Below are 24,705 nucleotides of genomic sequence, written 5' to 3'. Positions count from 1 at the left end.
CCACCTGCATGGGAAAGAAAGTAAAAAGGGGGCTTCCCTGGTGGCTCAGATGGTAAAGAATCTGCCTGCAATGCAGGAGCCCCTGGTTCCAACCCTGGGTCCTGAAGATAGCCTGGGGAAGGGAATAGCAACCCACTCCAGTATTCTTGCCTGGAGAATCCCATGGACAGAGGAGCCTGGTGGGCTTCAGTCCATGTAATTTCTGTTTACCTCCTTATGGCCATTGTGAGAATTCACTCAGCTGCTTGAGGGCACAGGCTTTCGCTCTTTGCTTTTACCTTGTGTGATCTCTACACTGGATGAAAATCACTTCTTTATCTATGACTTGGCCTTCCAAGTTTTCCTGACTTTCTCTAAAGGAGTGAAGCCTTTAGCACTAAAGTCTCATCACCAAAAGGAATATTTATAAAAAAGAAGATTTTTTTCTAAGACCTAAATTCATATCCAATACAGGATATGGGGGAAAAAAGAACTTCTATGAAAATCAAATGAACTGGGAATGTTCCTATGATTCTATACCATTTAGCAAGGCTTCTGAATGAATGGGAAAAGGAGAGGCTGCTTGATCAGAATTTATGTTCCTGTCATTTGGATGCCATGATTGCTTCTCACTTTCCCAGGAAAAGAATAAAGTTCAAACCCCATGCTCGGTTCACCAAATCCTGCTTCCAAGAGATTGCTCTTCATCTTGACTTTGAACTACAAGCGTGAGTGCTACATTGCTTCAATCTTGTCTGACTATTTGTGACCCCATAGACTGTGGCCCACCAGTCTCCTCTGTCCATGGGATTCTCCAGGCATGAATACTGGAGTGGGTTGCCATGCCCCCTCCAGGGGATCTTCCCCACGCAGGGAAAGAACCCATATCTTTTATGTCTCCTGCATTAGCAGGTGGCTTTACCACTAGCACCATCTGGGAAGCCCTTTGAACCACATACACAATTCCTTAAAATACGTTTATTAGATCTCTGCACCAAAGAAAATTTCTAGAACATTTCCTTGTTTTTTCCTGCCCCAGTCTCTAATGAGGTTTTTGACAGTTGAATTTCTAATACTAATTTTGATGTTCAGTTCAGTTCAGTTGCTCAGTCGTGTCCGACTCTTTGCGACCCCATGAATCACAGCACGCCAGGCCTCCCTGTCCATCACCAACTCCCGGAGTTCACTCAAACTCATGTCCATCGAGTCGGTGATGCCATCCAGCCATCTCATTCTCTGTCGTCCCCTTCTGCTCCCACCCCCAATCCTTCCCAGCATCAGAATCTTTTCCAGTGAGTCAACTGTTCACATGAGGTGGCCAAAGTATTGGAGTTTCAGCTTTAGCATAAGTCCTTCCAATGAACACCCAGGATTGAAATCTTATCTAATTTACCTATGATTTTGGAGTATAAAAAATATACGGCAACATTAAAAAAGTCACCCAGAGACCAAAAACCACGTCCAAGGTAAGAAAAACCCAAGTAAGACAGTAGGCGCTGAGAGAGGGCATCAGAGGGCAGACAGACTGAAACCACAATCACAGACAACTAACCAATCTGATCACATGGACCACAGCCCTGTCTAACTCAGTGAAATTAAGCCATGCCATGTGGGGCCACCCAAGACGGACGGGTCATGGTGGAGAGCTCTGACAGAATGTGGTCCACTGGAGAAGGGAATGGCAAACCACTTCAGTATACTTGCCTTGAGAACCCCAGGAACAGTATGAAAAGGAAAAATGATAGGATACTGAATGAGGAACTCCCCAGGTGGGTAGGTGCCCAGTATGCTACTGGAGATCAGTGGAGAAATAACTCCAGAAAGAATGAAGGGACGGAGCCAAAGCGAAAACAACACCCAGTTGACAATGTGACTGGTGATGGAAACAAGGTCCAATGCTGTAAAGAGCAATATTGCATAGGAACTTGGAATGTTAGGTCCATGAATCAAGGCAAATTGGAAGTGGTCAAAGAGGATATGGCAAGAGAGAACATCGACATTTTAGGAATCAGCGAACTAAGATGGACTGGAATGGGTGAATTTAACTCAGATGACCATTATATCTACTACTGTGGGCAGGAATCCCTTAGAAGAAATGGAGTAGCCATCATGGTCAACAAGAGTCCAAAATGCAGTACTTGGATGCAGTCTCAATGTGAAGCAAATCACCAGTCTGCGTTTGATGTATGATACCGGATGCTCGGGGCTGGTGCACTGGTATGAACCAGAGGGATGGGATGGGGAGGGAGGTGGGAGGGGGGTTCAAGATGGGGAACACATGTACACCCAGGGCAGATTCATGTCAATATATGCAAAACCAATACAATAATGTAAAGTAATTAGCCTCCAATTAAAATAAATAAATTAAAAAAAAAAAAAAAACACGACAGAATGATCTCTGTTTGTTTCCAAGGCAAACCATTCAGAATCATGGTAATCCAAGTCTATGCCCCAACCAGTAATGCTGAAGAAGCTGAAGTTAAATGGTTCTATGAAGACCTACAAGACCTTCTAGAACTAATACCCCCAAAAGATGTCCTTTTCATTATAGGGGACTGGAATACAAAAGTAGGAAGTCAAGAAACACCTGGAGTAACAGGCAAACCTGGCCTTGAAGTACAGAATGAAGCAGGGCAAAGGCTAATAGAGTTTTGCCAAGAGAATGCGCTGGACATAGCAAACACCCTCTTCCAACAACATAAGAGAAGACTCCCCACATGAACATCACCAGATGGTCAGCACCAAAATCAGATTGATTGTATTCTTTGCAGCCAAAGCTGGAGAAGCTCTATACAGTTAGCAAAAACAAGACTGGAAACTCCATCAGGGCAAACTATACCTCATTTTATGTTTCAATCAAAGAAGGAAAGATTTATAAACAATTTAAGAAAGAGTAATTGGTCAGGAAAGAGGATACAGTGTTTACTATAAGTCCTTGAGCATCTGAACTATCTCTTGATGCAGAACCCAACCTTTAGAAAGGATTAGGGGCTCTTGGGTCTTCTTCAGGTGTTTGAAAGTTCCCTGAAACACACTGGGATTATCCGAGTAGATGTTCTACTTTGTCAAGGCTGTGGAGGCTTTATGTGGAGCTCATTCAAAGAGTGGACCTTCCATTTAGTTGGAAGTGGCTCCCATCTGAACTCAGGGTGATGGGTCAGTGGCTGCACCCTCCCCAAATCTCACTTGTGCCATTTCAAAGCCAAACATAATGGGGTTGAAGTCAGATATCCTGATGCTGATGCAAAGTAGATTTGTCTATATCCTTCACAAGAGATCCCGTTGAGTGCGACCAGAGGTTTTGAGCCATCCTGGAGATTCCATAAATTACTTTCTTGGACCATGGTTTTTACCACTCTTTAAAAATGATGGGGCAGTTTTTTAAAAATTGAGAGGATATTTCAACTTACTTGGGTTATTATACAATTTAGTGTAAAAATCCAACAAAAAACTAATAATATAAAATATATGTGACTAAAGTTTAAAAATGTTTTTGTTGTTGCCTAAGAAGAATAATAAAAGGCACTTCTGGAGCTGGTACTTAAAATCACTCTAGAATATTTGGAAAATAGAACATGAAAGATAAAAATCACATGTAGTTATACTAGTCGCATATACAAGCTGCAGCTGCTTTCATATGTTTGTTTCAGTTATTTCTTGTATATGTGTATTTTTTTAGTATATGTAGAACATAGAAATATATCAATGTATACAATCTATTTTATGAGCTAATGGGATATTAAAAGACAAAAGTCCTTATATAAAATGGTTGGTCTGTACAGAACATTTGTGTTAAATCATTTGTTTATATTCTTCCAGTATTTTTATGTGTATGTACACGTAATATTTGAAAAGATTTCATATGGAATATTATTTTGCCTATTTAAATCATAAATCCTAAATATTTTTAATTGGACTATTCTTCTTAACTATTCTTCTCAACAGAAGTTATAATTGCCAAAATAATTTATACAGTTAACAAATATACTTGTGATGACTTATAATAACATGATGCTTGGTAGGCAGTATCCCAGGTTCTGAGGATTTATCTGTGAGCCACACAAGCAAAGACCCTTCTTACATGGGGCTTACATTCCATTGAGAGGGGAGAGACTTGCAAATAAAGGCAAATCAAACTGTGGCCAGTACTACTATGAAAGAAGAGCATAAAGGGGTGGTATCTTGCAGTGGAGGCAGGGTCATGCAGCTGGTGTGTAGTGGGGTTGGGGGTTTCCACTCAGCTCCTCAGACAGTAATGCCTATACTTCTAGCTATTGTATTAATGCCATCATCATAGTCAGATCGCTGAGGAAAAATAAAAGATGAGGAGAAGTCAAACAGACCCCATGTGCTTAGTGTGGCAGGAACTACTCAAGAGACATCCGTATTTCATTCTGCCCATCTTTAACAGGTGACCTCTGTCTGGTTGGTACATTGAAACCTGTATGCCTCCGCGCTAAGTCGCTTTCATTGTGTCTGACTCTTCTCTGTCCGTGGCATTCCCCAGGCAAGGATTCTGGAGTGGGTTACCGTTTCCTTCTCCAGGGGATCTTCTCGACTCAGGAATTGAACCCGTGTCTCTTAACATCTCCTGCACTGGCAGGTGGGTTCTTTACCACTAGTGCTACCTGGGAAGCCAGTATAAAAGACTGCATTTCTCATCGTCCTTTGTAATTGGGTGTTGACATGTTACTAAGTCCTGACGGGTAAGTGGAAGATTTATGAAGTACTTATAGGAAGTCTTCTTATACTTTCAGAGAGTGCCTTTCTTCTCAGCTAGCTCCCTTGTGTGACCTGGAATGAGGCTTTAATGGCTGGAACTTGAGCAATCATTTTGGACCATGAGGAAGCATTCGTATCCCTGATACACTGTACAACCGTATTAGTCCTATATTGTGGCAAAAATAAATTTCTTTAAATACTTTTTAAAAGTCACTTATTTTGAGTTTTATATCATAGGAATAGGCAATTCTAATTCAAATTAACCCAGATGCCTATTTTGGAGGCAGAAGGTGGAAACAGCATATCTGTACCATACTTTGGTTGACTGTTGACTTGGTTTTTAGGTTTAGTGCATTAAAATATGGTAATATTCAGAGAAGATAGTAAAGAAATAGTTTCTATTTACTGTCTCTCTCTCCATTTGACACCCTTCAAGAGAAACAAATGCTGATTTTGACCCAACTCGTGCTTAGTAATCTGATGGCTGTGTCCAGAGTGTTGGGGTTTCCTCACTAATTTCCTCTGCTGGAGCAAGTACTTACCTCAGTGATTTGGGAGAGGCAGGGTCTCATGATTGACAGCACTACCAAGTCTAGGATGGACAAGTTATTTATAATAAAAGAGTAATTCTGTTGCCAAAGAAGGGAAAAGGGAGATCTTGTCAGACAGACAAACACATTTGAAATGAAAATTTGTGGAAGAGAGAGGAAGGTTTAAAGATATTTTGGTGAGAGAAAGACACCATTTCCACAATTTCGTATGCCACAGGAATGAGAGAAACACTGAAAAAAACCCCAGTCATTTTTAATGTGCTTAGATTTTGTGTGTGAGAGAGGCAGAGACAGAGGCAGAAAGAGAGAGAAGTCAAATGGGAATGTCCCAGTTAATTTCAGGTTATGCACGTGAGACTACAGAGAGCAAAATTTAAAATAAGAACCAGTATTTAGTATTCAGTAGAGTTCAGTCTCTCAGTCGCGTCCGACTCTTGCAACCCCATGAATCACAGCACGCCAGGCCTCCCTGTCCATCACCAACTCCCGGAGTTCACTCAAACTCATGTCCATCGAGTCGGTGATGCCATCCAGCCATCTCATTCTCTGTCGTCCCCTTCTCCTCCTGCCCCCAATCCTTCCCAGCAGCAGAGTCTTTTCCAGTGAGTCAACTCGTCCCATGAGGTGGCCAAAGTATTGGAGTTTCAGCTTTAGCATCAGTCCTTCCAATGAACACCCAGGATTGATCTCCTTTAGAATGGACTGGTTGGATCTCCTTGCGGTCCAAGGGACTCTCAAGAGTCTTCTCCAGCACCACAGTTCAAAAGCATCAATTCTTCGGCGATCAGCTTTCTTCACAGTCCAACTCTCACATCCATACATGACCACAGGAAAAACCACAGCCTTGACTAGACAGACCTTGGTTGGCAAAGTAATGTCGCTGCTTTTTAATATGCTATCTAGGTTGGTCATAACTTTCCTTCCAAGGAGTAAGCGTCTTTTAATTTCATGGCTGCAATCAGCATCTGCAGTGATTTTGGAGCTCAAAAAAATAGTCTGACACTGTTTCCACTGTTTCCCCATTTATTTCCCATGAAGTGATGGGACCAGATGCCATGATTTTCGTTTTCTGAATGTTGAGCTTCAAGCCAACCTTTTCACTCTCCTCTTTCACAAAAAGTGCTCAGAAGATTGTAAGTGATACTTTACTATTTTTATTATCAATATTTTTATATAAAACATATTTATAGCAGTATTGACTATAGGTTTTGTTGATTTTTAAATTTTATCTGCAAAGTAAATGCAATAGCTTTCTTGTTCTATACTTCAGTAAGATAATTTTTTAAATTTTTTATTTTTGCAAATTAATTTATTTTAATTGGAGGCTAATTACTTTACAGTATTGTAGTGGCTTTTGCCATACATTCACATGAATCAGCCATGGTTGTACAATATTCCTCAAGTTAATAAAAATTCCATAGTATCGTCTTTATAGGCATAAGACAATATCTGTTCCTAATTAAATTTTATAAAGTCTTAGTAGCCCAGGAAAAGAAGAATCCTTATTTATCGAATGTCCTGGAGAAATACTACTTCTTTATCATCAGGATCTCGGAAAATATATGACTCTGAAGTAGTTTATTTACTAGAAATTTGTTGCTGCTACTGCTGCTAAGTCACTTCAGTCGTGTCCGACTCTGTGTGACCCCACAGACAGAAGCCCACCAGGCTCCCCCGTCCCTGGGATTCTCCAGGCAAGAACACCGGAGTGGGCTGCCATTTCCTTAGGTCTATCTTATTCTTCCCCAGTAGCTCAACAGTAAAGAATCCACCTGCCAATGAAGGAGACGTGGATTCGATCCAGAAATTGTGAAAATCCCCTGAAGAAGGAAATTACAACCCACTCCAGAATTCTTGCCTGGGAAATCCCATGGACAGAGGAGCCTGGCGGGCTACAGTCCATGGAGTCTCAGAGTCTGACATGGCTTAGCAAAACAACAACAACAACAACAAATCTATCTTAGGGTATTTAGAAAGGAATGTGACAAAACATTAACTTCTAAGACTCATACTAGCCCTGCTCCAACATCACGTTAATAAAGATTCCCTCAATATGACCTTATTTTCTAAACTGTTATAAACCCGATTTTAAATATTTAGTATTACTTGAAAACAAGAGGGTCAAAGTTTGTTAAAATTTGTTGTACCTTCAGCACTGATGACCTCTGATGACCCAGAGATTGAGCCCGTATCTTCCGCATTACAGGTAGGTTCCTTACACTCTGAGCCACCAGGGAAGCCCACTTTCTGTTATATTGCCCCTATATTGAATATAGGGTGTGTTCAAATAAAGTGTAGGCAAGGTTCTTAGTGAAGTAACATTGTTATAGCTCCTTTTCAAAGTGTTGCTAAACGTTGCCACGAGGTGGCAGCATCAGCTTTTCAAGCACAATAAAAGTGTGTTCAGAGAAGCTGAGGAAGATGGCGGAGGAATAGGACAGGGCGGCCACTTTCTCCCCCACAAAATCAACAAAAGAACATTTGAACGCTGAGTAAATCCCACAAAACAACTTCTGAATACCGGCAGAGGACATCAGGCACTCAGAAAAGCAGCCCATAGTGGTCGAAAGGAGGTAGGAAATAGATAAAAAGAGAGACAAAAGAGGGAGGGACAGAACTCCGTCCCGGGAAGGGAGGCTTAAAAAAAAAAAAAAAAAGAGAAGTTTCCAAACACCTGGAAACACTGGTGAGTGGAATCTCAGAGGGCCACATAACTGGGAGACAAAAGACATAAATAATTAAAACTTACAGACTAAGTGCCCAGAGGAAACTCTCAGCGGAGAAGCAGCGCAGATGCCCACGCCCCCCACTAGCAGGCGGGGGCTGGGTAGGGAGGCGTGGGCGGCGCTCAGAGGGAGAACCGGGCTTGAACGCCCTAGGGCAAACTGAGGGCGTGAACTTAAAATATCGAAGCAGAAGCTGCAGCTAAAAGGCGAAAAGGCTAGGAAAAGCCTGCAAAAAGCCCCAACCCAGGACTCCACCAGCCCCGCCCACAGAACCGGGCACTGAGCGGAGCGAGCCGGCAGCGGGCGGCCCATCCCCCAGCCCCCGCCAACGAGGGCGGGGAGGGCAGCCAGCGCCGGGGCGGGGGCAGCTGTGGCCCCAGTGAGGCTTCCCGTGCCAAGCTGCAGGCAGGCTTCCTTGCTGGCCAGGACTTCTTGGGTTTGGGCCGGTTGATATCTGCCTGAGAAAGTGCGCCGGTTGTACTCCCAGAAAACCAAGCGGCAGGGACCGGGAAGGCAATAAGTTGCAGCGACCGCGCTCGCCAAATGCCTGGTCACCTGAGCTGCTAGGACCGGGGAAGGCACAAAACGCAGGCCCAGCCAAGTCTGCACCTTTGTCGAGTACCCGAGGACCTGAACCTGAGCCGCTCAGACCTGGGAAGTGCATGCAACCCAGCGCCAGCCGCGGACAGCTCCCAGCAGAGCAAACTAAAGCCTAAGCAGCATAAACAGGGAAAGCACACACGCCTCGAGCGGGAGCATTCCCAGTATAGCTGAGACACTGCGAACACTCCCCACAGACGCCAGGGATATTTGTTAGCTGTTCCTCCCTCCCCATAGCAGGACTGAATAGGAGAGCCAGGGGAAATAAAAAAAAGTGTCCACCACCGCATCCTGGTGTAAGGACGGGAATTAGACACTGAGGAGACCAGAAAACAGAAGAGCTTTTTCAACAGAAGGAACTGCCTTGGAAGAACGGAGGGAGAAGCCTTGAGCCTACTGCAAGAATAAGACTGAAAACCAGAGGCAGAGGCTTAAGGCCAAATCCTGAGAACACCAGAGATCTCCTGTTCCAGAGAACATTAATTGATAGGTACTCATCAAATGCCTCCATACATACACTGAAACCAGGCACCACCCAAGGGTCAACAAGTTTCAGTGAAAGACATACTACGCAAACTATCCAGCAACACAGGAGAATAGCACTGAGCTTCAATATACAGGCTGCCCAAAGCCACTCCAAACCCACTGACATATCAAACTCATTACTGGACACTTCATTGCACTCCAGAGAGAAGAAATCCAGCTCCATCCACCAGAACATTGACACAAGCTTCCCTAACCAGGGAACCTTGACAAGTCACCCATCCAACCCCACACACAACGAGGTAACTACATAATAAAGAGAACTCCACAAACTTCCAGAAGACGGAAAGGCCACCCCGAACACAGCAATATAAGCAAGATGAAGAGGCAGAGAAATACCCAACAAGTAAAGGAACAGGATAAATGCCCACCAACACAAACAAAAGAGGAAGATATAGGGAACCTACCTGATAAAGAATTTCGAATTTTAATTGTGAAAATGATTCAAAATCTGGAAAGCAAAATGGAGTTACAGTTAATTAAACTGGAGTAAAGGATTGAGAAGATGCAAGAAATGTTCAATAAGGAATTAGAGGAAATAAAAAAGAGTCAATATACAATGAATAATGCAATAGATGAGATCAGAAACACTCTGGAGGGAACAAACAGTAGAATAACAGAGGCAGAAGACAGGATAAGCGAGCTAGAAGATAGAATTGTAGAAATAAATGAAACAGAGACGGAAAAAGAAAAAAGAATTAAAAGAAATGAGGACAATATTAGAGACATTCAGTTCAGTTCAGTCGCTCAGTTGTGTCCGACTCTTCACGACCCCATGAATCACAGCACGCCAGGCCTCCCTGTGCATCACCAACTCCTGGAGTTCACTCAAACTCATGTCCACAGAGTCAGTGATGCCATCTAGCCATCTCATTCTCCGTCGTCCCCTTCTCCTCCTGCCCCCAACCTTTCCCAGCATCAGAGTCTTTTCCAGTGAGTCAACTCATCGCATGAGGTGGCCAAAGTATTGGAGTTTCAGCTTTAGCATCAGTCCCTCCAATGAACACCCAGGATTGATCTCCTTTAGCATGGACTGGTTGGATCTCCTTGCAGTCCAAGGGACTCTCAAGAGTCTTCTCCAACACCACAGTTCGAAAGCATCGATTCTTCAGCGATCAGCCTTCTTCACAGTCCAACTCTCACATCCATACATGACCACGGGAAAAACCATTGCCTTGAATAGATGGACCTTGGTTGGCAAAGTAATGTCTCTGCTTTTTAATATACTATCAAGGTTGGTCATAACTTTCTTTCCAAGGAGTAAGCGTCTTTTAATTTCATGGCTGCAATCAGCATCCGCAGTGATTTTGGAGCCAAAAAAAATAAAGTCTGACACTGTTTCCACTGTTTTTCCATCTATTTCTCATGAAGTGATGGGACCAGAATCCATGATCTTTGTTTTCTGAATGTTGAGCTTCAAGCCAACCTTTTCACTCTCCTCTTTCACTTTCATCAAGAGGCTTTTGAGTTCCTCTTCACTTTCTGCCATAAGGGTAGTCTCATCTGCATATCTGAGGTTATTGATATTTCTCCCAGCAATCTTGATTCCAGCTTGTGCTTCTTCCAGCCCAGCGTTCCTCATGATGTACTTTGCATATAAGTTAAATAAGCAAGGTGACAATATACAACCTTGACGTACACCTTTTCCTATTTGGAACCAGTCTGTTGTTCCATGTCCAGTTCTAACTGTTGCTTCCTGACCTGCATACAGGTTTCTCAAGAGGCAGGTCAGGTGGTCTGGGATTCCCATCTGTTTCAGAATGTTCCATATGGGACAATATTAAACGCCCCAACATTCAAATCATAGGAGTCCCAGAAGAAGAAGACAAAAAGAAAGACCATGAAGAATACTTGAGGAGATAATAGTTGAAAATTTCCCTAAAATGGGGAAGGAAATAATCCCCCAAGTCCAAGAAACACAGAGAGTCCCTAACAGGATAAACCCAAGGCGAAATACTCCAAGGCACATATTAATCAAATTAACAAAGATCGAACACAAAGAACAAATATTAAAAGCTGCAAGGGAAAAGCAACAAATAACACACAAGGGGATCCCCATAAGGATAACAGCTGATCTTTCAGCAGAAACTCTTCAGGCCAGGAGGGAATGGCAAGACATACTTAAAGTGTTGAAAGAAAATAACCTACAGCCCAGATTAGTGTACCCAGCAAGGATCTCATTCAAATATGAAGGAGAAATCAAAAGCTTTACAGACAAGCAAAAGCTGAGAGAATTCAGCATCACCAAACCAGCTCTCCAACAAATGCTAAAGGATCTTCTCTAGACTGGAAACACAGAAAGGGTATATAAACTCGAACCCAAAACAATAAAGAAAATGGCAACGGGATCATACCTTAAACATAAATGGGTTGAATGCCCCAACCAAAAGACAAAGGCTGGCTGAATGGATACAAAAACAAGACCCCCATATAGGCTGTCTACAAAAGACCCACCTCAAATCGAGGGACACATACAGACTGAAAGTGAAGGGCTGGAAAAAGATATTCCACGCAAATAGAGACCAAAAGAAAGCAGGAGTAGCAAAACTCATATCAGATAAAATAGATTTTAAAACAAAGGCTGTGAAAAGAGACAAAGAAAGAAACTACATAATGATCAAAGGATCAATCCAAGAAGAAGATAATATGCTGCTACTGCTAAGTCACTTCAGTCATGTCCGACTCTGTGTGACCCCATAGACGGCAGTCCACCAGGCTCCCCCATCCCTGGAATTCTCCAGGCAAGAACACTGGAGTGGGTTGCCATTTCCTTCTCCAATGTGTGAAAGTGAAAAGTGAAAGTGAATTCGCTCAGTCATGTCTGACTCGTAGCGACCCCATGGACTGCAGCCTACCAGGCTCCTCCGTCCATGGGATTTTCTAGGCAAGAGTACTGGAGTGGCTTGCCATTGCCTTCTCCGCAATAACAATTATAAATATTTATGCACCCAACATAGGAGCACCGTAATATGTAAGACAATTACTAACAAGTATGAAAGGGGAAATTAACAATAACACAATAATAGTGGGAGACTTTAATACCCCACTTACATCTATGGATAGATCAACTAAACAGAAAATTAACAAGGAAACACAAACTTTAAATGATACAATAGACCAGTTAGACCTAATAGGTCTCTATAGGACATTTCACCCCAAAACAATGAATTTCACCTTTTTCTCAAGCGCACACGGAACCTTTTCCAGGATAGATCACATCCTGGGCCATAAATCTAGCCTTGGTAAATTCGAAAAAATTGAAATCATTCCAAGCATCTTTTCTGACCACAATGCAGTAAGATTAGATCTCAATTACAGGAGAAAAACCATTAAAAATGCCAACATATAGAGGCTGAACAACACGCTGCTGAATAATGAACAAATTATAGAAGAAATCAAAAGAGAAATCAAAATATGCATAGAAAAGAATGAAAATGAAAACACAACAACTCAAAACTTCTGGGACACTGTAAAAGCAGTGCTAAGGGGGAAGTTCATAGCAATACAGGCACACCTCAAGAAACAAGAAAAAAGTCAACTAAATAACCTAACTCTACATCTAAAGCAACTTGAAAAGGAAGAAATGAAGAACCCCAGGGTTAGTAGAAGGAAAGAAATCATAAAAATTAGGGCATAGATAAATGCAAAAGAAACAAAAGAGACCATAGCAAAAATCAACAAAGCCAAAAGCTGGTTCTTTGAGAAGGTAAATAAAATTGACAAACCACTAGCCAGACTCATCAAGAAATGGGGGAACTTATGTAAACCCGGGGCGAATTCATATCAATGTATGGCAAAGCCAACCAATATAATATTGTAAAATAATTTGCCTCCAATAAAAAATAAATTAATTACCAAAAAAAAAAAGAAAGAAAAGAAACAAAGGGAGAAGAACCAAATCAATAAAATTAGAAATGAAAATGGAGAGATCACAACCGACAACACAGAAATACAAAGGATTATTAGAGAATACTATCAGCAATTATATGGCAATAAAATGAATAACTTGGAAGAAATGGACAAATTCCTAGAAACGTACACCTTGGCAAAACTGAACCAGGAAGAAATAGAAAATCTGAACAGACCCATCACAAGCATGGAACTAGAGGAAGTAATCGGAAATCTTCCAGCAAACAAAAGCCCAGGTCCAGACGGCTTCACAGTTGAATTCTACCAAAAATTAAGAGAAGAGCTAACCCCTATTCTACTCAAACTCTTCCAGGAAATTGCTGAGGAAGGGAAACTTCCAAACTCATTCTATGAGGCCACCATCAACTAATCCCAAAACCTGGTAAAGATCCCACACACACAAAAACTACAGGCCAATATCACTGATGAACATAGATGCAAAAATCCTTAACAAAATTCTAGCAATCAGAATCCAACAACACATTAAGAAGATCATACATCATGACCAGTGCAGTTCAGTTCAGTCGCACAGTCGTGTCTGACTCTCCGCGACCCCGTGAATCACAGCACGCCAGGCCTCCCTGTCCATCACCAACTCCCGGAGTTCACTCAAACTCATGTCCACAGAGTCGGTGATGCCATCCAGCCACCTCATTCTTGGTCGTCCCCTTCTCCTGCCGCCCCCAACCTTTCCCAGCATCAGAGTCTTTTCCAGTGAGTCAACTCGTCGCATGAGGTGGCCAAAGTATTGCAGTTTCAGCTTTAGCATCAGTCCTTCCAATGAACACCCAGGATCGATCTCCCTTAGAATGGACTTGTTGGATCTCCTTGCGGTACAAGGGACTCTCAAGAGTCTTCTCCAACACCACAGTTCAAAAGCATCAATTCTTCGGCAATCAGTTTTCTTCACAGTCCAACTCTCACATCCATACATGACCACGGGAAAAACCATAGCCTTGACTAGACGGACCTTGGCTGGCAAAGTAATGTCTCTGCTTTTTAATACGCTATCTAGGTTGGTCATAACTTTCCTTCCAAGGAGTAAGCATCTTTTAATTTCATGGCTGCAATCAGCATCTGCAGTGATTTTGGAGCCCCAAAAAATAAAGTCTGACACTGTTTCCACTGTTTTTCCACCTATTTCCCATGAAGTGATGGGACCAGTTGCCATGATCTTTGTTTTCTGAATGTTGAGCTTCAAGTTAACATTTTCACTCTCCTCTTTCACTTTCATCAAGAGGCTTTTGAGTTCCTCTTCACTTTCTGCCATAAGGGTGGTGTCATCTGCATATCTGAGGTTATTGATATTTCTCCCGGCAATCTTGATTCCAGCTTGTGCATCTTCCAGCCCAGCGTTCCTCATGATGTACTCTGCATATAAGTTAAACAAGCAAGGTGACAATATACAGCCTTGACGCACTCCTTTTCCTATTTGGAACCAGTCTGTTGTTCCATGTACAGTTCTGACTGTTGCTTCCTGACCTGCATACAGGTTTCTCAAGAGGCAGGTCAGGTGATCTGATATTCCCATCTCTTTCAGAATTATCCACAGTTTATTGTGATCCACACAGTCAAAGGCTTTGGCAGAGTCAATGAAGCATAAATAGATGCTCTTCCGGAACTCACTTGCTTTCTGTATGATCCAGCGGATGTTGGCAATTTGATTTCTGATGCCTCTGCCTTTTCTAAAACCTGCTTGAAAATCTGGGAGTTCACGATTCACATATTGCTGAAGCTTGACTTGGAGAATTTTGAGCATGACTTTACTAGCATGTGAGAGGAGTGCAATTGTGCAGTAGTTTGAGCATTCTTTGGCATTGCCTTTCTTTGGGATTGGAATGAAGACTGACCTTTTCCCGTCATGTGGCCACTGCTGAGTTTTCCAAAGTTACTGGTATATTGAGTGCAGCACTTTCACAGCATAATCTTTCAGGATTTGAAATAGCTCAACTGAGATTCCATCACCTCCACTAGCTTTGTTCGTAGTGATGCTTTCTAAGGCCCACTTCACTTCACATTCCAAGATGTCTGGCTCTAGGTCAGTGATCACGTTATCGTGACTATCTTGGTCGTGAAGATCTTTTTTGTACAGTTCTTCTGTGTATTCTTGCCACCTCTTCTTAATATCTTCTGTTTCTGTTAGGTCCATACCATTTCTGTCCTTTATCGAGCCCATCTTTGCATGAAATATTCCCCTGGAATCTCTAATTTTCTTGAAGAGATCTCTTGTTTTTCCTATTCGGTTTTTTTCCTCTATTTCTTTGCATTGATCACTGAGGAAGGCTTTCTTATCTCTCCTTGCTATTCTTTGGAACTCTGCATTCAGATGCTTATATCTTTCCTTTTCCTCCTTTGCTTTTCGCTTCTCTTCTTTTCACAGCTATTTGTAAGGCCTCCTCAGACAGCCATTTTGCTTTGTTGCATTTCTTTTCCATGGGGATGGTCTTGGTCCCTGTCTCCTGTACAATGTCACGAACCTCCATCCAGAGTTCATCAGGCACTCTATCTATCAGATCTAGTCCCTTAAATCTATTCCTCACTTCCACTGTATAATCATAAGGGATTTGATTTAGGTCATATCTGAATGGTCTAGTGGTTTTCCCTACTTTCTTCTATTTAAGTCTGAATTTGGCAATAAGGAGTTCCTGATCTGAGCCACAGTCAGCTCCTGGTCTTGTTTTTGCTAACTGTACACAGCTTCTCCATCTTTGGCTGCAAAGAATATAATCAATCTGATTTTGGTGTTGACCATCTGGTGATGTCCATGTGTAGAGTCTTCTCTTGTGTTGTTGGAAGAGGGTGTTTGCTATGACCAGTGCGTTCTCTTGAGAAAACTCTATTAGCCTTTGCCCTGTTTCGTTCCGTGCTCCAAAGCCAAATTTGCGTGTTACTCCAGGTGTTTCTTGACTTCCTACTTTTGCATTCCAGTCCCCTATAATGAAAAGGACTTCTTTTTTGGGTGTTACTTCTAAAAGGTCTTGTAGGTCTTCATAGAACCATTCAACTTCGGCTTCTTCAGCATTACTGGTTGGGGCATAGGCCTAGATTACTCTAATCTTGAATGGTTTGCCTTGGAAACGAACAGAAATCATTCTGTCGTTTTTAAGATTGCATCCAAGTACTGCATTTCGGACTCTTTTGTTGACCATGATGGCTACTCCATTTCTTCTAAGGGATTCCTGCCCACAGTAGTAGATGTAATGGTCATCTGAGTTAAATTCACCCATTCCAGTCCATTTTAAATCACTGATTCCTAGAATGTCTATGTTCACTCTTGCCATCTCCTGTTTGACCAGTCCAATTTGCCTTGATTCATGGACCTAACATTCCAGGTTCCTATGGGCTTCCCTGGTGGCTCAGAGGTTAAAGCGTCTGCCTCCAATGCGGGAGACCCAGGTTTGATCCCTGGGTCAGGAAGATCCCCTGGCGAAGGAAACGGTAACCCACTCCAGTATTCTTGCCTGGAGAATCCCATGGATGGAGAAGCCTGGTAGGCTACAGTCCACGGGGTCGCAAAGAGTCGGACACGACTGAGCGACGGAACGGAACGGAACGGATGCAATATTGCTCTTACAGCACCGGAACTTACTTCTATCATCGGTCACATCCACAACTGGGTATTGGTTATGCTTTTGTTCCATCCCTTTATTCCTTCTAGAGTTACCTCTCCACTGACTTCCAGTAGCATACTGGGCACCTACCGACCTGGGGAATTCCTCATTCAGTATCCTATCATTTTGCCCTTTGATACTGTTCATGGGGTTCTCAAGGCAAGTATACTGAAGTGGTTTGCCATTCCCTTCTCCAGTGGACCACATTCGGCTGTGGTCAATGTGATCAGATCAACTAGTTTCCTGTGATTATGATTTCAGTGTGTCTGCCTTCTGATGCCCCCTCGCAATACCTACTGTCTTATTTGGGTTTCTCTTACCTTGGTCGTGGAAAATCTCTTCACAGCCGCTCCAGCAAAGTGCAGTAGCTGTACCTTACCTTGGACGAGGGGTATCTCCTCAAGGCTGCCCCTCCTGACCTTGAACAAGGAATAGCTCCTCTCGGCCCTCCTGCACTCGTGCAGCCACCGCCTCTTGGATGTGGGGTAGCTCCTCTCGGCTGCGCCTCTTTGCCTGGTCTGTTGCGCCGGGGCCGGTGTCTCTCACGTCTGCGCCGCCAGGCTTTATCCCAGGAATGCAAGGATTCTTCAATATCCACAAATCAATCAACGTAACACACCACATTAACAAACTGAAAAATAAAAACCATAGGATTATCTCAATAGATGCAGAGAAAGCCTTTGACAAAATACAACACCCATTTATGATAAAAACTCTCCAGAAAGTGGGAATAGAAGGGACATATCTCAACATAATAAAAGCTATATATGACAAACCCACAGCAAACATTATCCTCAATGGTGAAAAACTGAAAGCATTTCCCCTAAAGTCAGGAACAAGACAAGGGTGCCCACTCTCACCACTACTATTCAACATAGTTCTGGAAGTTTTGGCTACAGCAATCAGAGCAGAAAAAGACATAAAAGGAATACAAATTGGAAAAGAAGTAAAACCCTCACTGTTTGCCGATGACATGATCCTCTACACAGAAAACCCTAAAGACTCTACCAGAAAACTACTAGAGCTAATCAATGAATACAGTAAAGTTGCAGGATATAAAATCAACACACAGAAATCCCTTGCATTCCTATACACTAATAATGAGAAAATAGAAAGAGAAATTAAGGAAACTATTTCATTCACTGTTGCAACGAAAATAATTAAATACTTAGGAATATATCTACCTAAGGAAACAAAAGACTTGTACATAGAAAACTATAAAACACTAGTGAGAGTAATCAAAGAGGACACTAATAGATGGAGAAATATACTGTGTTTGTGGATTGGAAGAATAAATATTGTGAAAATGAGTATACTACCCAAAGTAATTTATACATTCAGTGCAATCCCTATCAAGCTACCAATGATATTTTTCACAGAACTAGAACAAATAATCTCACAGTTTGTATGGAAATACAAAAAAACCTCGAATAACCAAAGCAATCTTGAGGAAGAAGAATGGAACTGGTGGAATTAACCTGCCGGACTTCAGGCTCTACTACAAAGCCACAGTCATCAAGACAGTATGGTACTGGCATAAAGACAGAAATATAGATCAATGGAACAAAATAGAAAGCCCAGAGATAAACCCACGCACCTATGGACACCTTATCTTCGACAAAGGAGGCAAGAATATAAAATGGAAAAAAGACAGTCTCTCTAACAAGGGGTGCTGGGAAAACTGGTCAGCCACTTGTAAAAGAATGAAACTAGAACACTTCCTAACACCATGCACCAAAATAAACTCAAAATGGATTAGAGAGCTAAATGTAAGACCAGAATCTATAAAACTCCTAGAGGAGAACGTAGGAAAAACACTCTCCGACATAAATCACAGCAGGATCCTCCAAGACCCACCTCCCAGAATATTGGAAATAAAAGTAAAAATAAACAAATGGGACCTATTTAAAATCAAAAGCTTCTGCACAGCAAAGGAAACTATAAGCAAGGTGAAAAGACAGCCTTCAGAATGGGACAAAATAATAGCAAATGAAGCAACTGATAAAGGATTAATCTCCAAAATATACAAGCAGCTCCTGCAGCTCAATTCCAGAAAAATAAGTGACCCAATCAAAAAATGGGCCAAAGAACTAAACAGACATTTCTCCAAAGAAGACATAAAGATGGCTAACAAACACATGAAAAAATGCTCAACATCCCTCATAATCAGAGAAATACAAATCAAAACCACAATGAGATACCATTTCACACCAGTCAGAATGGCTGCTATCTAAAAGTCTACATGCAATAAATGCTGGAGCGGGTGTGGAGAAAAGGGAACCCTCTTACACTGTTGGTGGGAATGCAAACTAATACAGCCACTATGGAGAACAGTGTGGAGATTCCTCAAAAAACTGGAAATAGAACTGCCATATGATCCAGCAATCGCACTCCTGGGCATACACACCGAGGAAACCAGAATTGAAAGAGACACATGTACCCCAATGTTCATTGCAGCACTGTTTATAATAGCCAGGACATGGAAGCAACCTAGATGTCCATCTGCAGATGAATGGATAAGAAGGCTTTGGTACATATACACAATGGAGTATTTTTCAGCCATCAAAAATAATGCATTTGAATTAGTTTTAATGAGGTGGATGAAATTGGAGCCAATTATACAAAGTGAAGTAAGCCAGAAAGAAAAACATCAATACAGTATACTAATGCATATATACGGAATTTAGAAAGATGGTAACCTTAACCCTGTATCAGTTCAGTTCAGTTCAGTTCAGTCGCTCAGTCGTGTCTGACTCTTAGCGACCCCATGAACCACAACACGAAAGGCCTCCCTGTCCATCACCAACTCCCGGAGTTCACTCAAACTCATGTCCATCGAGTCGGTGATACCATCCAGCCACCTCATTCTCTGTTGTCCCCGTCTCCTCCTACCCCCAATCCCTCCCAGTATCAGAGTCTTTTCCAGTGAGTCAACTCGTCGCATGAGGTGGCCAAAGTATTGGAGTGTCAGCTTTAGCATAAGTCCTTCCAATGAACACCCAGGATTGATCTCCTCTAGAATGGACTGGTTGGATCTCCTTGCAGTCCAAGGGACTCTCAAGAGTGCAAAAGAGACATAGGTATATAGAACAGTCTTTGGGACTCTGTGGGAGAGGGTGAAGGTGGGATGATTGGGGAGAATGGCATTGTAGCATGTATATTATCATAAGTGACCAGTCCAGGTTCGACGCATGATACAGGATGCTTGGGCCTGGTGCACGGGGATGACCTGGAGGGAGGATATGGGGAAGAGGGAGGTGGGACGGGGGTTCAAGAAAGGGAACACATGTACACCCGGGGCGGATTCATGTCAATGTATGGCAAAACCAACCAATATATTAAATTTGCCTCCAATAAAATAAATTAAAAAAAAAAGAATTTTCCATGCAAGAAAAAAAAAAAATAAAAGTGTGTTCACATTTCCTTCAGGATTTTTTAAGATTTTTTTTTGGGGGGGAAATGTGGATCATTTTTAAAGTCTTTATTGAGTTTGTTACAATAGTGCTTCTGTTTTATGTTATTTTTGTTTTATGTCCACAAAGCACAAGGGATCTTAGCTCCCCGACCAGGGATTGAACCTGCACCTTCTGCACTGGAAGGCAAAGTCTGGGTACCAGATACCACTGGATACCAGAGAAGTCCCCTCTACTACTTTAATTTGCAAAGGATTCCATAGTGTTTCCTTGTGTAGCTTGGAACTAGAGAAAATGGAGAGCCTATATCCAGTTAGAAAAAAATATAAAATTATCAGAAAATAGATCTCATTGGACTGACTGAGGTTATGAAGCAGAATTTTAATTGCATTTTCCCTTAACTGTTCTTTCCCAAAATACAGTATACTTTTGGGACAGGACATTTTCAATAAGAGCAAAGAGAAAATAATGCAACTAATTCAGGGGACTTCCAACTAGTTGACTAAAACTCTGTATGTATCACAGTGGAGTTTCCACACTTTCCTTTCGGAAGAAAGTAAAAAGTAAAATCAAATGACTATTTAAAAATTGGACCCATTTATGTGTGAAGGTAAGGGAAGAGATGAAAGCTAAGAAACTTGATTCGTTTTTACTTTAGTTCTTCTTGCCATCTTTAAAGAAGAAGGACCCTGTTGAAACGTAAGTTAGGAGCTTCTAAATTGTTATCTGTTCCTTTTCCTACTTGATTTTTAGCAAGTTCAGGAGAACATAAATGAAGTAAATTGAAAGTAAATTTTATATTTGATTCATGGCCATGATGGCATGATCCTTGTCTCTGATGGATGGTTGAGCAAGGTCTAAGAAGAGATAACCCAGGTAGAGAAAAGTTTAGGTTCTGCAATTGGACCAAAATATTATGAGTATAAAATGGATCAGAGATACCTTAGCATCAGGAAAAGGGGAAAAGAAAAGCCCTGAATTCAATACACATTCCAGTCTGAGCCATCCGGGTGACTTCCTTTCGCCTTACTAAAAGAAGGTTATTGTGGGCTGTACTGTTGTTATCCTAAGTGCCCTGAACCGCAGAGTGACTTGTGTTCCTCATCTTGTGTGGTCTCACCTGTTGGAGCACCGTAGTCTATTCTAGGCATCAAGCCACATCGAAAAACTGAGAAATTAAAATGTCATGCAGAATGCTTGGACCGGGGCTTCTTTGGTTGCTCAATGGTAAAGAATCTGCCTGCCAATGCAGGAGACGTGGGTTTGACCTCTGACCTGGGAAGATCGGACATGCTGTGGATCAGCTTAGTGGGTGAGCTCGTGCTGGAGTCCACACACTGCAATTGCCGAGCCCATGGGCTGCAACTATTGAGGCCCGAGCACCCTAGAGCCTGTGCTTCACAACAGGAGAAGGGCCACAATGAGAAGCCCGAGCACCGCAACGAGAGAGGAGCCTCCGCTCGCCGCGCCCAGGGAACAAGCCGCTCAGCCAAAACGGAACTCGTAAATAAAGAAGGCTAGAGCAGGTTTGGACACCAAGAGTGAAGAGAGCAGTTGGTGAGATTTCGGCAAAGGGCAAATGCGAGACTGAGATGAAGTACCTGGGTGATCCTGGGGAAGGTTTAAGCAAGCGGTGAGTGTGATGGGTGGATGGTTTGACGGCCCATCCTATCTTTCTCTTTAATTTCCCTGAAGTGAAGAATATCATGCAAGCTGTACTATTGGGCCTCGGAGGTACAGCCTTGCTAAAGTTGAATAATAAATTTCAAAACAAAAAAGTGAAGGAAAAGTGCTTAGCATAAGTGTGATGCTGAACTCCAATATTCCTGGGCTAATAAAAATGTAAAGTATGAGTGGTTTTCTGAGCACTTACACATCAACCCTCTCATTCTAAGTAAGAGTTCTGAGAGATCAAGTTACAGGGCTTTCAGCCTCGTTGAATGAATGGAGCAATTCAGGTTCAAAGAGATCAGCTGATTTAACCAAGGCCATTCTTATAGTGCATGAAAAGAGAATACATAGAGGATATCAGTTCAGTTCAGTCGCTCAGTCGTGTCCGACTCTCCGCGACCCCATGAATCACAGCACGCCAGGCCTCCCTGTCCATCACCAACTCCCGGAGTTCACTCAAACTCATGTCCACAGAGTCGGTGATGCCATCCAGCCATCTCATTCTCTGTCGTCCCCTTCTCCTCCTGCCCCCAACCTTTCCCAGCATCAGAGTCTTTTCCAGTGAGTCAACTTGTCGCATGAGGTGGCCAAAGTATTGCAGTTTCAGCTTTAGCATCAGTCCCTCCAATGAACACCCAGGATTGATCTCCTTTAGAATGGACTGGTTGGATCTCCTTGCAGTCCAAGGGACTCTCAAGAGTGTTCTCCAGCACCACAGTTCAAAAGCATCAGAGCCGGGCTAATTTAGGCTGTTTTCATGGTTCATTCCATGTACTGTTTCCATAGAGGTGATGCTTAAACTCAGCATTCTATTATCCTATGGCTTCCCACTAGTGACCATTGGCTGTAACCTCAAAAGATAGGAAGCCAAAATGCATTATTCTGTGCTGCTATTGCAATGTACGGTGTTTAACCTCTTTACAATGAAAGGGTTTATGAAGACGCAGGCACACTCTTACAGTGTGAAAAAGAAAGCTCAGTCTGTTTTGACAGGTGAGTGCCCACTTCTGCCGGCCACTAGTGCAGGGAGCACGGGTTAAGCTTTCATTTTCCTCCTATGTAAAAGGAAATAAGACGTTTGGCTTGCAGGCTTGTTAAAGACAATATGTAAGGCACACATGCCAATGACTAGTGTGCACTTATTAGGAGATGAATAAGACTCTGTTAAGTGTCTGCAAGCATTCACTCATTTAATCCTCACAGCAATTTACAAGGTAGGTATTACTATCATTACTCCTATTTCACTCCTAGGTGAAGAAAAGTAGCTTTCCTAGGGTCAGAGCACCTGCAGAACACGCACTTAGGCTTAAGCTGTAATCCCAAAGTGCATGGCACCTGGCCTGACACTGAGCAGCGGTTCATTCTCTGCTTGTTTTATTTCACTCCCCTACATCCCTTCACCGCGTGTGTACCCATTTGGTGAACTCAGGAAAAGTTCACTGAAGTTGGAATTACTGGAAAGTTATTCTGGAATTCTCTCTGCTATCAGTTATGGGAATTTGAGTTTCTAAGCTGTGGTTTTCTCACCCATATATTGATGGATTCCTATGGAGCCTTGTACTATTATAGCTTCAAATCTGATCGTTTGCCCTGGTCTCTATTTCACTTCTGTTTCCTTGGCCACAGCATGCAACTAAACGTCACATGCTCTCCTAGGGACTAGTTTATTTGTTTCTGTGTCCCCTTTCTGAAGACATGTTTACCAAATTTCTCTGCTCTTCTCCAGCGGAACCCAGTCTGTCCCTGGCTAATGAGAGCGACACGAGGCTCACAGAGTTCATTTTTAGAGGTTTGAATTTCAGCCCTCAATTGCAGGCCTGCCTTTTCCTGCTCTTTCTGAGTTTCTACCTCATCAACCTAACAGGAAACTTGAGCGTGATTATTCTGATACAGATGGATTCCCACCTTCGCGCGCCCATGTACTTTTTCCTCAGTCACTTTTCTTTTGTGGACATGTGCTTCTCTTCGGTCATGAGCCCCAAGATGCTCTCCGACTTCTTTGTGAGGAGGAAAGCCATCTCTTTATGGGGCTGTGCTTGGTAACAAGGGTGCTTTGGGTTCTTCGTGGCAGCAGAGTGTTTTCTCTGGCGTCCGTGGCCTATGGCCACTGTGTCGCCATCTGTAACCTCCTGTTGTATTCTGTCACCATGTCCCAGAGACTCTGAGTCTAGCTGGCGGTGGGGCCCTGTGTCACTGGGTTGATGAAACCCATGACGCACACATGATGCTTTTTGCCTTCCTTTCTGCAGCCCCGATGCCATCCATCGCTTCTTCTGTGACTTGCCCCCTCTGCTCCCCCTTGCTTGCTGACACCAGTCTCAACAAATGGATGGTTTTTGTCGTGGCTGGAGCTGTGGGCATCTTCAGTGGCCTGACTGTCCTGGGCTCCTCCACTGACATCCTTATCCCCAGATCCTGAAGATCCGCTCTGCTGATGGGAGACGCGAAGCCTCGTCTACCTGCTCTGCACACCGGACAGCCCTGTCTATCCTGTATGGCCCTCTTCTCTTAATCTATGTTTGGCCTAGTGCCCGCGTCTCCCTGGGTCTTGACAAAGTGGTATCCGTGGTTTACACTGCAGGCATCCCTGTGTTGAACGCGCTTACCTATAGCTTGAGGAGGTCGAAGACGCCATCCACAGGGCCGTGGTGAAGAGGAGGTTTTCTGGGGCATAAATTCTTATCTGGAAAGGAAATTGGAGGAGAACGCTAAAATGACAGACTGTGTGGATTCCTAAGGTTCCAGGCTTCTAGCAAGTATTTGTGAGAAGGCAATGGCACCCCACTCCAGTACTCTTGCCTGGAAAATCCCATGGACGGAGGAGCCAGGTAGGCTGTGGTCCATGGGGTCGCTCAGAGTCAGACACGACTGAGTGACTTCACTTTCACTTTTCACTTTCATGCACTGGAGAAGGAAATGGCAACCCACTCCAGTGTTCTTGCCTGGAGAATCCCAGGGACGGGGGAGCCCAGTGGACTGC

General features: G+C 42.9%; 1 pseudogene; it reads left to right on the top strand.

Annotated features, from left to right (window-relative positions):
* Positions 1-22,660: 22,660 nt before the first annotated feature.
* LOC129553724 (olfactory receptor 5G9-like) lies at positions 22,661-24,400 on the top strand (annotated as a pseudogene).
* Positions 24,401-24,705: the final 305 nt, after the last annotated feature.

This window comes from Moschus berezovskii, chromosome 14 (genome assembly GCF_049115385.1).
Source record: "Moschus berezovskii isolate FMDL1 chromosome 14, NW_MosBer_1.0, whole genome shotgun sequence".
NCBI classification, from domain to species: Eukaryota; Metazoa; Chordata; class Mammalia; order Artiodactyla; family Moschidae; genus Moschus; species Moschus berezovskii.
This window is presented reverse-complemented; position numbering and strand designations above follow the sequence as displayed.